General features: G+C 41.9%; 1 protein-coding gene and 1 non-coding gene across 11 annotated transcripts in view; one reads left to right on the top strand and one right to left on the bottom strand.

Annotated features, from left to right (window-relative positions):
- TNRC6C (trinucleotide repeat containing adaptor 6C) overlaps window positions 1-12,289 on the top strand; it is a 555,652-nt gene that overhangs the window by 89,121 nt on the left and 454,242 nt on the right. The gene's annotated exons all lie outside the window — the stretch shown is intronic.
- LOC137152939 (U6 spliceosomal RNA) lies at window positions 6,191-6,293 on the bottom strand. The gene has a single exon (XR_010919665.1). It is a non-coding gene; the product is annotated as a U6 spliceosomal RNA (small nuclear RNA).

The following is a 12,289-nucleotide window of genomic DNA, read 5'->3' as shown; positions in this document are numbered from 1 at the left end:
TCATCGGCAGTGCTATTCATTCACTGAATTGAAAGTAACATGTTCTAGCAGCATGTGTACTCCTGCAGTTTATACAGTGAGCTGGGTGTTAACAGCTGAGCTACTTCAATGTCCTTTGTGAAGTTTTTGGAAGTTCATTGGCCAGCACTTTCCTGCAATTTCATCAGTCTCTTTGACTTCAGCAATTATGTTTGTCCTTCCCCACACTGATCTCTGCTTACTCTCAACCCTAGTTCTTCTTTCTGCTATATTAAATTGCAGGCCAGATTATAGCCAAAACCTCTTTCATTTCTCCAGGGCTTATTGGGCAGTGATTTATGACTGTCTTTAATTCAACAGAGCTTAGGTGGGCGGGATTCTGTCGTCCTCTTGATGCTCAGAAGTAACTCCCAGTATTTATTTCAATGTGTTTTTAAAGTCTTCCAAGCTATCAGTGCTTAGGTAATTATTAGGATATGCAAATTGTGGAGATAAGCATCCAAAACAAAGTGTTATTTGCCCACAAAATAATTCCCACTCCCAAGGTATTAGGAGGCCAAATAAAGAACCTTCTACATCAGTACCCAAGTCCCTATACATCCCCTCACCAGAAGCCCCTGGACAAAGAAATGCACTTACATTCGTGGCCTGCTGGTCACCAAATCTGGGCTTTGTTGGACCAAGGGTTGGGGTAGGTGGCTGAGTGTTGTGGTGGATGCGATCAATGTCCTGAGAATGCAGTATTACCAGCCCCAACAATTCAAAAATCATGAGTCAAACTACCAAAAAATGGATTTTAAAAAAATATTTTTGAGCTCTGTTCTGATTTTTTTCTGCACATCCCTATATCAATTAATTTTATGCCCAATCCGCACATCAATTCTGCACCCTAAACCCCAAATCAATTCGCTTTGTGGCCCCTTCCCTGCCTCCCCCGCAATCAACTCCAGCCAGCCAGACACATGACAATTATTTGTTGGAAAAGTACAAAATGTCCAGTAAGCTCTTGGAATATACTGGGGAAAGATTCTTCTTTCAGAAGGAAGGAAGTAACCAGGGTGACAGCCATTTTAGACTTGATTCTGACTAATGGGGAAATTGGTTGTGAATCTGAAGGTGGTAGGGCACTTGGGTAAAAGTGATTATGACATGATAGATGTCATGATTCTAAGGAAAAGAAGGAGTGAGAGCAGTAGAATAAGGACAATGGGACCCAAAGCCCTTCAGAAAATCAGCAAATTAACAAATTAACAAACTCAGAGAATTGGTAGGTTAGGCTCCAGGGGAAGACAATCTAAGGGAAAAAAGTTCGGAAGAGCTGGCAGTTTCTTAAGGAGACAATATTAAAGGCACATCAGGAAACAATCCTGATGCTAAAGGAAAGATGGGAAGAATTAGGAGAGACCCATATGTCTGCACCAGGAGCACTTAACCTGCAAATCAAAAAGGAATCCTACAAAAAGTGGAAATGTGAACAAGTTGCTAAGGATGAGTACAAAAGAAAAGTACAAGCATGTAGGGATAAAATCAGAAAGGCTAAGTCACAAAATGAGTGACACTTAGCAAGAGACATAAAAGGCAATAAGAAAAGGTTCTATAAATACATTAGGAGACAGAGGAAGATGAAGGAAAGCATAGGTCCGTTACTTAGCAGGAAAGGCAAGCTAGTAACTGATGTCCTCAAGAAGGCTGAGGTGTTTACGTCTTCAGTCTTCACTAAAAAGGTTAATCATGACCTGATGCTTGACAGAGTTCATTTTAACAAAAAGGGGGAGGAACACAAGACAGAATAAGGAAAGAACGTATTAAAATATTTAGAAAAGTTAGACGTATTCAAGTTGGCAGGGAACGATGAAATTCACTATAGGGTACTTAAGGAAGTAGCTTAAGCAATCTTGGAACCATTAGTGATGTTCTTTGAGAACATATGGCGGATGGGTGAGGTCCCAGACACCTGCAGAAGGGTAAACACAGTATCTGCTTTTAAAAAGGGGAATCAAGGTAACCGAGGGAATCATAGACCCATAAGCCTAATTTTGATACTTGGAAAGATACTAGAACAAATTATTTAAAAAATCAATTTGTAAGCACCTAAAGGATAATAGGGTTATAAGGAATAGCCAACATGTATTTGTCAAGAACAAATCATGCTAGACCAATGTAATTATCTTCTTTTACAGGGTTACTGGCCTAGTGGATGGGAGGAAGCAGTAGATATGATATATATTGATTTTAGTAAGGCTTTGGACACAGTCCGTAATGACATTCTCATAAGCAAAATAGTGTGGTTTAGATGAAATTACTATAAGGTAGATGGACGGTTGAAAGACAATAATCAAAGTGTAGTTATCAATGGTTTGTTATCAAATTGGGGGGACATACCTAGTGGGGTCCCACAAAGGTCTGTCTTGGGTCTGGTACTATTCAGTTTTCAAGTACATCAAAGGTTGTTACAAGGGGGAGGGCGAAAGATTGTTCTTGTTAACCTCTGATGATAGGACAAGAAGCAATGGGCTTAAATTACAGCAAGGGTGGTTTAGGTAGGACATTAGGAAAAACTTCCTAATTGTCAGGGTTAAGAGCTGGAACAAATTGCCTAGAGAGGTTGTGGAATCTCAATCATTTGGAGGTTTTTAAGAACAGGTTAGACTGTCGAATGGTTTAGTTATTATGTATTCCTACCTTGAGTGCAGGGGACTGGATTAGATGACCTATTGAGATCCCTTCCAGACTTACACTTCTATGATACTATGATTATATTCTGCATTTTTATTAATGACTTGATAACAGAGAGGAGGATATGCTTATAAAATCTGAGGATGACATCAAACTGGGAGAGACTGCAAGCTCTTTGGAGGACAGAATTAGAATTCAAAATGACCTTGGAAAATTGGAGAATTAGTCTGACATCAATAAGATGAAATTCAATAAAGACAGGTGTGAATTATTATTTCACTTCGGAAGGAAAAATCAAATGCACAAATACAAAATGGGGGAATAACTGGCAAGGTAGTAGTACTGCTGAAAAGGATCTGGGAGTTATAGTGGGGCTTAATCTGCAGCAAGGGAGGCTTACATTAGATATTAGGAAAAGATGTCTCTCTGTAAGGGTAGTTAAGTTCTGGAACAGACTTCCAAGGGAGGTTGTGGAATCCCCGTCATTGGAGGTGTTTTTAAGAACAGGTTGGACAAACCCCCGCCAGGGATGGTCTAGGTTTACTTGGTCCTGCCTCAGTGCAGGGGGCTGAACTAGATGGACTCTTGAGTTCCCTTCCAGCCCTACATTTCAGATTCTATGAATTCTGCACCTCACTGACCCCAGCTCCACATCTGCCTTTTGTCCCCCAACTCACTTCTTCTCATGCAGCTTCAGGGGCTCTTCACGCACACCCCAGGCTTGAGGGAGCAGAGTTCTAGGGGCTCTTCACACCCCCTTGCCAAGCTTTAAATTAAAACGGGATCCTCTTCTCCCTCTTCCCAGGCCTGGTGTGGCAGCTGAGCAGAGATGTTTTTTCTTTTGGACAATCCTTAAAATCTCCTTTTTATGACAAACAAAATGCTGCAGCAAACCCTGTTTCCATCATGGAGCAGATGGCAAGAATGGGGTGGCGGCAGACGCAAGCAAGGAGGGAGACCAGAACTACCTCCATCGCTCCCAGCCCATTGTCTCCGATGATAGTTTTTTCTAGCGCATATTCTAAAAATCCAGTGGCATATGTTACTATCATTTCCAGATGGGATTTTCAAAAGCACTCCGTGTTAGCCTGCCTCTGCCCCCAATGAAGTCAGTATTAGAACTCCCAGTGAGAGCAGGGTTAAGCCAGTGCTGAGTGCTTCTGAAAACTATCCCCATCATGTGCAATTCAAGTCACTATCACCCTGGCATGGTGTAGCAGTATATGCACAAAACACAAGGTTGCACTGAAGTATTTATATTGTGCTTTCGGCTAGTGCACATTTGCCACTTTGATGATGATCTTTTCTCTCTCAACCCAGCCACGTTTCTCCTAAAGGAAGCTGTTGCTGAATGATGGGTAGATTTGTATGCAGCTAATTTTTCCCTTGAGCAGAAACGGGAATGTAGTCAGGTGCAGTTTTGTTCATTGCCGTCAACAAGAAGCTCCCTAAAATGATGGAAGCTGCACCATGGGAATTGCCACAAACTGAACTGGAAAATGGAAAAAAATAATGTATATTTCTGATCACTTTGTATTTTACATGCTCCATTTCAAAGGAGATCTAAAACCAAGATCCTCATACTTCTGGTCATTAAATATCTTATGGCATCTTTTATCAAAGCAGATGGTCCTGGTGAAATTCTAACTCAATTAATTATATTCTACTTTCCTAAATTCTCCCTGAAGTTACAGCTGAATACAATAGCATTTTTCTATACTTCTTTTGACTAAATTAGAGTGTAGTGTTGCCAAGTGCTCTTAAAAAGCAGATCCAGAAGTGGCTGCATTTCAGTGTTGGATGAAGTATACAGGAAATAGTTTGTACATCAGCTTGTTGTGTTCACAGAGGGTTTTTGGGGATGAAAAAGTGCTGTAGAAATATATATTGACTTATTGGTGTCTGAGTGGAACTAGGAGTCTTATTCTGGTCAGGATACACCTGAGTTCATCTGTTGCTGGAGAAATTGTCTAAGGCCTCATCCTGCAAAACCTTACTGACTTGAATAATCCTTTAGACTTCCCTTACTATTTCCTTTACGCAGGTGAGAGAAGTGTCAGAGCATCTGGCTCTCGGTGGCTGTAAACTCCAAGGGCTTTTCTCATAGTGTTGTGGACATCAGGCACTGGGTTCTGTAACAAACAATAGCAATGGACTCAGCCCAGTCAAAAGAAGATTGAATCTGAACTACCCAAAATGCAAACTGAGCCTTTTTTGAGCTTCCCTCAAAGTGCAGATAACTTTTCTAGTAGCGTTATTTTTCATTTCTGGATGCAAGTAAAGGTGTTTACACTGCTGTATTGTTATCATAATCGCAGGAGCTCCCTAGCAGTCCCAGTCATGGACCAGGACACCATTGTGCAAGGTGTTGTACAAACGCAGTGTGATAAGCTTTTCAGCGAAACCACCAGTGACATAATCCTAGTGGGCTCAGAACCACCCCACCTTGGAACTAAACAAACCACGAGAGATGCTGCTTTTACAATATTCCTGGACCAATCAGGATCAGAGGGTACCATGACTCTCCTGCACAAAGCTGTTCACTAGGAGCTAGATCGCAACTCCCAGAGCCACAGGTGGAATGGATCTTTGATATGTGGATATGCCTCTACAGGTGCACTCCCCTGGCCAAGAACCTTCTGGGGAGCCCTCAGACAGGGTCAAGAATGCAGGGGTGAGCACTTCATAGGAGGGGAGGATAAAAATGAATGGCCCTGTCATTTCCCCCCCAATCAAGAACATGATGAATTTTTTCATAAGTGAATAGGTATTCAGGACTGGGCTCTACAACCTTAGAACTTACATAACTGTGTAACTTTACTATACCCTGCAACCTCCCTTTCCTCCATCCCTCCCATTTGGTTTGTATTGCTCTTGTTCACTGGGCCCTATTTAAAATTAAATGATAAGCTACTTGGGGCAGGGGCCATACAAAACACGTAGCACAGCCGGTTTTCTGTGCAAACAATACATTTTCCTGTTTGTGGGAGCCATGTGGAGAACAAGCTCTGCAGCTAGTGACAGAGCTCTGCATGTGGGCAGTTGTTTTTGGAGTTACAGATAGTCACCTGACCACACTGCTGTAGAGGGTGGGTATCTCATTCCCATTAATGTACCAGATTGATTGCAGAACTAAATCATTTCAAACCTTGTAAACCCAGAAATGTTTTGAGGCTTCACACAGGAGGAAAAGAAACCCAGAATAGATTAGGTAAAAGACGCACACATTTTTATTAAATCCGTCTCAAGAAATAAAATAAAATAAAAGTGAGAGAATGGCTGGTGCTGGGAGATGGTAGTGATGAGCATAATAAGGTAGTGGCAGAAGCCCAAATCTTCAGAAATACCTAGATTCCTAACTTCCATTGAAATCAGTGGAAATTAAGATCCTACATACTTTTCAGGAGCTGGGCCATATAGCCTTCACCTCCAGGTCATTGGTTCAAATCCATCTTTGTTCCATAGTGAATGAAGGATGTTACCATCTGCTGACTACTTAATTGAGCTGTGTGAAATTAGATTGTTTGTTTAGATTTAAAACATCATCTAGCGCTCTGAGCGTCCATCCTTGTGCAAAGGCCATGCTAATTTTCTATGTATCATTTCAATTTTAGTACATGTGCTGCTAACGTGAGTCCAAAAGGTTGGCCACTACAATATTGATTTGTAGAGAATGCGGTGCTATATTCTCTGCTCTTCTGAAAAGGAGACAAGTGAACATTACAATTCTGTCTGGACAGTCCCCACCAAAGACTTGCAGAAGAAATCTCAAACTGTGGTAGAAGCTCAGGTCCTGTGTGGGACTTGAACTCGCAGGTTCTTGTCCTTGAGGCTGAGACAGAAATAAGTGTGACAGGCTCAGTCTAGTTCTGTTTCCCAGAGAGAGAAGTATCCACATCAGAAAAGCACCACAACACTTGGCACTATAATTGCATCCTGTGCTGGCAACCCCAGCAAACAGATTGAATGAGTGCAGACGTTGACTTGCCCTCTCACCCTGTGCAGGCGTTCTCTCAAGCCCAGGCTATGGCATAGCAGAGGGCAGCAATTGGGGTGGAGCAAAGCCTATTCTGGTGCTGATGGGGAATGCATTTGTACCTGTTCTCTGGATAAACAGAGGACTGCAGACTGCTGTCAGTTATGCTTGTTTCAGAAGCAATTCTTCTAAAATAAATATTTTTTTTTTTTAAAAACCCCAAATACCTGTGAGAGATTGGCCAATGTAATGAGCACTTGCGTGGGATTTGTCAGCCTGTGCCAAACACAGCTCTATAATAGCAGGATTGCACTGCATACACATGAACTTAGGTTCCTGGGTGTGACCCACTCATCCAAATGACACTGGGAAGTGAAGACTTCTTGACACATTTGTGGCATGTCAAGCACAGCTCAGTTCCGGTAGCTTCTCCTACCTTTTGACTAATTGCTGACCTGACATCTTTCTGATAGTGACCTTGTTTCAGCTAGTAATTCAAATATCTCTGTGTCAGAAATAATAAGTGCCACAGTGAGATGAACAAGCAGAGCTTAAGTTGAGCACAGATTAATGGGGTTTTAATATTCCTAATTTAATCACTCCTTTCTGTCTGAATGTGTGCAACATGATGTAGCAGCTAATTATTTTTTTAACCATGATGGGGAATCTCTCCTAATCATTTTTATATTTAACATGAATGAAGGGAGGGCAGTGATTAATGAGGGAATAAATCTTACAAAACAGAAGCAAGCACACGATCGGTTAAAAATATGGCTGTTTGATTCTCCTCTTGCTGCAAATACTTAACCAGCTGCATTTTTTCCATTCAAATGGCAAGCTGTTTTCAAACTTAAAAAGGGGCTGAAACTAGATTTATCCCCATGATGAGGTCCTATCAGAACCCCTATGCATGAACATCTTTGTGACAAATATATAGGTTTTTCTTTTTCTCTTTAAAAAACAGGTTCACAAATAGATACATTAATGGGTGGATAGATGTCTTTTGAAACATTTGTTCTTGACAAGGTGATTGGAATTACAGATGAGAAGCAAACCGGCCCTGAGCATTGGTCTGTCGCCCCAAATGCAGTAAACTACCTTACATTTCCATTGTGCTAAGGCAGCAAGTCAAAGCCAGGCAATTTAAAGTTTAAATGGACACTCTTGAGATATTTGATCTCTTCTAAAGTCCTTTTTTTACATTTGTTTTCCTTTTCTCCCTTTTCCTCTATCATTATTTTTTCTTGGAACTTCAGATGAAAGACAGATTCTTGATTCATCTGACTGTTCCTCTCCATCTTTTGTACATGCCCACTAGTTTGTTGTTGTCAGGTTGTTTGTGAACTGTGGGTTATGCACCCGAGTTTTTTATTGTAGAAGGGCTCATGAGTTCTGTGAGAGCAGAAAAGATTGGTGTTGATGAGTTGCTTCTGAACGTTTGTGCTTTTGGTGCTTTGTTTTAGGTTTGTTTATAAATGCCCAGTTGCAGCCATGGGGTCAGTTATTGTAGGGCGGCTTGTAAGTCCAGGCTGTGCATGCCAGTTTGTTTTTCCAGGTCGATCATGAGCAGGGTGCTGCCCAGACTGACTGCTGCTAAAGGGCTTGGCTGCGAATAGTGATTTCTTACTGCAGGGTTCCTCCTGAGTCCTGGGTTTCTGGCATTGATTCACCCACAGGTATCTCACAAACAGAGTGGTTTCCCTACTTATTAACTACTGCGGTGGGTAATTTAGATTCTAAGAAATGGAAAGACCATTCGGAGTGTCCAAATCTGCTCTTCTACCAACACTTACAAGTAGCAAGAACTTTAATAACCTATTGGGATGATTTCCCCACCCCCTGTGCCTGAGCAGGCCTTGCAGGGCTAATTCCTCTGAATGGCAAACAGGTTGTAAACCTGGTTTAATTAGCTGTGAAAAACCAGAAGGCATTCTTAAATACAGCTTTTATAGATTAAAATACTATCATCTGTTGCTTGTTGCGATGGGCTGTTTTGGCTGTTTAAGACTGAAGGGAGGCAGAAGATCCCATTCCAGGGACATTGGAATAAAGGAAGCCCTTAGAAATGGCATTGTAGCAGGTTGAGGAAGTGTTTCCAGGGAATTAGTAGTTAAATGGGAAAACCAGGATCCTGAACTGGGACCAGGCGCCGTTTAGTGTAGGGTGGGGAGGCTCCTCTCTCCCCACCAGCTGGGGGAAGCTCTCCAAAGGAGGGAAGCATATATGCTGCCTTCTCCCTTAGAACAGGGAGCACGCTGACAGGGAAGGAAGCCAGTAAACGACAATCCTGTTATAACGTGACATGCACCAAAAAACAAGTGTACCACATTTTGATCATTGGCCATACATTTCAATGACCTGTGACCCACATTGACAGGTTTCAAGTGTGAAAGAAATGCCATGAGGGGGATTTATTATTCTGTACCACAGTAATGCCCAGGAGCCCTAGTTATGGAGCAGGAGATCACTATGCCAGGTGCTGTGCAAACACCGGACAAAAAGATAGTCCCTACTCCAAAGAGTTTACAACCTGAGCATATACACAATAGGTGCAGACAGACAGATGGAAGAGCCCAAGGAAGCAATGAGACAGTACTGCATTTGTATTCCAAATGTCTTGGGAAGGTATTCTGAGAGGCAGTTAATTAAAATTCTACCCTTGCAGGTCTCGGATTCAAATGACTTTTATACTGTTCATCTTTCTATTTATTTATTTTTTCTGTTAAAACTAAATTTGAAAAAAAAAAATACAGGGAAAAGTAGTATCACTTTGTTTGACTTTAGATGGGGAACATGCATCAGGATCAGATGGAACATTAAAGCTACCAAGATCCTGCTTATGTTAATATGCGCCTAGTAGTAAAGAATACGGAAATGGAGATGTACAAAGCATAAGCAGATTTGTTTCCAAATATAATTTTTTGCCTACGTTTTTTCCATGAGGTCTTAGCCACACTGTATAGTATTGCAAATGGTGGTATACTTGCATTTGTCTTCCAAACTGTCTTTCCTTGAGGGCAAGCTCTACTTTGGTCTTGATTTGATTGTGTATTTTTAATCTCAAAGAAAAGCTAACACAAGTATTCATTACGAAATTGCATTTTACATGGTCAGTGTCCTCTCCTATAATTACAGGTCCCATCTAAATGTCATTTCTTTTTCTGTATTTTCAGCTGTTTTTGCAGCACAGGAGTTTAGTTCTCTCCAGCAGTTACACATTCATGTAATAAATAAATAATCACACTATTTCTGCTGTCAAAGCTGAAAGCATGCACAGCTGTTTGCCACACGATATGCTGGGACTACAAGGTATAACATTTCTTAATTAGACTGACCTGGGTTTATGAAACAGCATCATTAACTCGGGAAGTTTAACTGGAAATGACAAGCCAAATTCTGCTCTCAGTTACCAGGAGAGGTGCAATATTTCCCACTGGGGCCTTGATCCTAAGAGGTGCTGAGCATCTCTCTCTCTGTTTCACTTCAGTGGAAATTGCAGGTGTGTCCAGCACCTCTCAGGATCAGGTCCTCAATTAGTACAATAATTAGAGAGTGGTTCAAAGCAATGATATTCCAACATCAGAGGACTAGTCTATGCCAGAGAATTGCTCTGCTGGTGACTGAACGGGTGGGATATCATTGATATAAGCATCATCAGTGCAAAGTATTAGCACTAGCCATGCTTTTTTGGATGTTGGTTAGTTGCAGTTTTGTCCCACATCCATCCTTGTGCTGTGCTCCTCCATTGCATTTGTCCTCTAGATACCTGCCTCATGGTCCTGGCACAGCTTCCTGAACCAGTAGTTTCTGGGAGATTTCAAAAAGCCTCTGGAAACCCAGGGAATTGTGCAGGGAAAAAAGGTCACACTCCATGGATTCCTGAAGAAATTGCAAGTGTCCTGGTCCTGGTGCCATTTTTTATCTCAAAATAGAGGCCAGAAAAAAATGCTCTGGATTTGTTCCTGACTTGGCAACCAAGATTTTTCTGCTAGATCTTTGGAAAAATAATTCTCTCTCACATGAGGTAGCAAAGCAGCAAAGAAGGTTCCGGTGGTATGTTCAGGGAGCCAGACACTGAGATGAGGTATTTAAAGTCCATGATGCAGCAATGGTATACTCATCACTACCCAAGTAGCTAGCTCGGAATGTGATAATTGAGGGTAATATTCAGCCAGAGGGGTCCGGACCATGACCATGAGATCTAACAGCTCTCAACAGCTGGGATGAGCTGCAATGGCTGCAGAACTTCAAGACAAGGTAAGGAATCTTTTCTGCATGTGTGTGATGAAGTGGTTGGACGTTGCTGGGCCATGCCACCAAGAGGAAAAGTGGTCTTGTCGTGGCATAGAGAGCATCAATTGCCCCATGGATGTTGGCTACCACTGATAATTTATTGGTCAATTTGGCACCAATTTGTGGTTGGGGAAGTCCATGGTGTGTGATCCTTTGGAGGAGGTGTCAGAGATTAATCCATAATGTGTTGCCAGGGGTGTATGATCAAAATGACCAATGAGCTAAAAATTATTCAGGATTTAAAGAGTTGGGGTTTGGATGGAGCCCACTTGCTTAAACTGTGACCTCCACTCCCAGTGATCCCAGAAGTATATTAACACAAAGGGTTTTCACTCTGTGGTGATGCAGGTCTTAGGGGTTAATTGTGTCAGCTTCATGGACTCTTACATGAGTTAATTGGGGAAGTTATGTTATGCCAGTAATTCCAAAACCTCTGGACTTTTCAGAAGCAGGAAACGGGTTACTCTATTTCCATCAAACACTGGCATTCATGGTGTTTCCATCCTCACCATGATTCTAGATAACCCTGCATGCCTACTTTTGCCATGGTAAATTAAACCTTTTCCTGTTCAAACAAGCCTAAGTACAGAGATTCAATTAGGATAATGGTGGAGTGTGCTTTTTGGAGACTGAAAGCAAAGTGGCAGTGTCATCTGACCCTCAGTGGCCGTCCACGTCCACCTGCTGCATTTACCATCGGGTATCTGAAAGCAAAAGTGAAATTTTCAATGCACAGTGCTGAGGTAGCAGCCAGTGTGCAATTCAGGGAGGCGCTGATCCTGACTGGAAACACTGAGTCTTACTGTAATACATCTAATAAAATGTACTAAACAGATACAACAAGAGTAATGAGAGGACAGAGAACATAAGGAAAGCTAGTCTCCTTCATAATTTCCCTCAGACCTTGGCAGGAGGTGACCTCTCATAAGGATGATCAAGGAGTGTCAAGGTGCCAGCGGAAGTGGCACTGTTTGTGATCGATATTGTAAGAAGATTGAGTCCGTCATCTCATTTCACATGGGGCAAAAAACTGCAGGCAGACTGTTATGATTTTTTTTATCTCTGCTAACCCAAGATGGATCCAGACCAGTGATCTAGAGGCAAAAGGTTCTGTATCCTGTTACCAACCTCCCCACGTCATCCAGCCCCCCAACTGTAAGAATTCTGAGTAACTCATGTCCTTTATTAGACTCTCAGCCAAGAAAATGAGAGAGTTTTGAGATGCCTGTGACACCAGAGTTCTGTTGCACAGCAAATATAGTCACAGAGCTTCATCACATATAATATACTTGGAGCGAGAGCATTCAGGTAAGGAAATGAAGGGCTGCAGGGCTCAGCTGTGGAAGATGAAAATAATTAGGGCAT

The sequence above is a fragment of the Emydura macquarii genome, unplaced genomic scaffold (assembly GCF_026122565.2).
Source record: "Emydura macquarii macquarii isolate MOO-44397 ecotype Brisbane River unplaced genomic scaffold, CSIRO-AGI_Emac_v2 contig_1230, whole genome shotgun sequence".
NCBI lineage: Eukaryota > Metazoa > Chordata > Testudines > Chelidae > Emydura > Emydura macquarii.
Note: the sequence above shows the minus strand (reverse complement) of the source record. Positions and strands in the feature narration are given on the sequence as shown.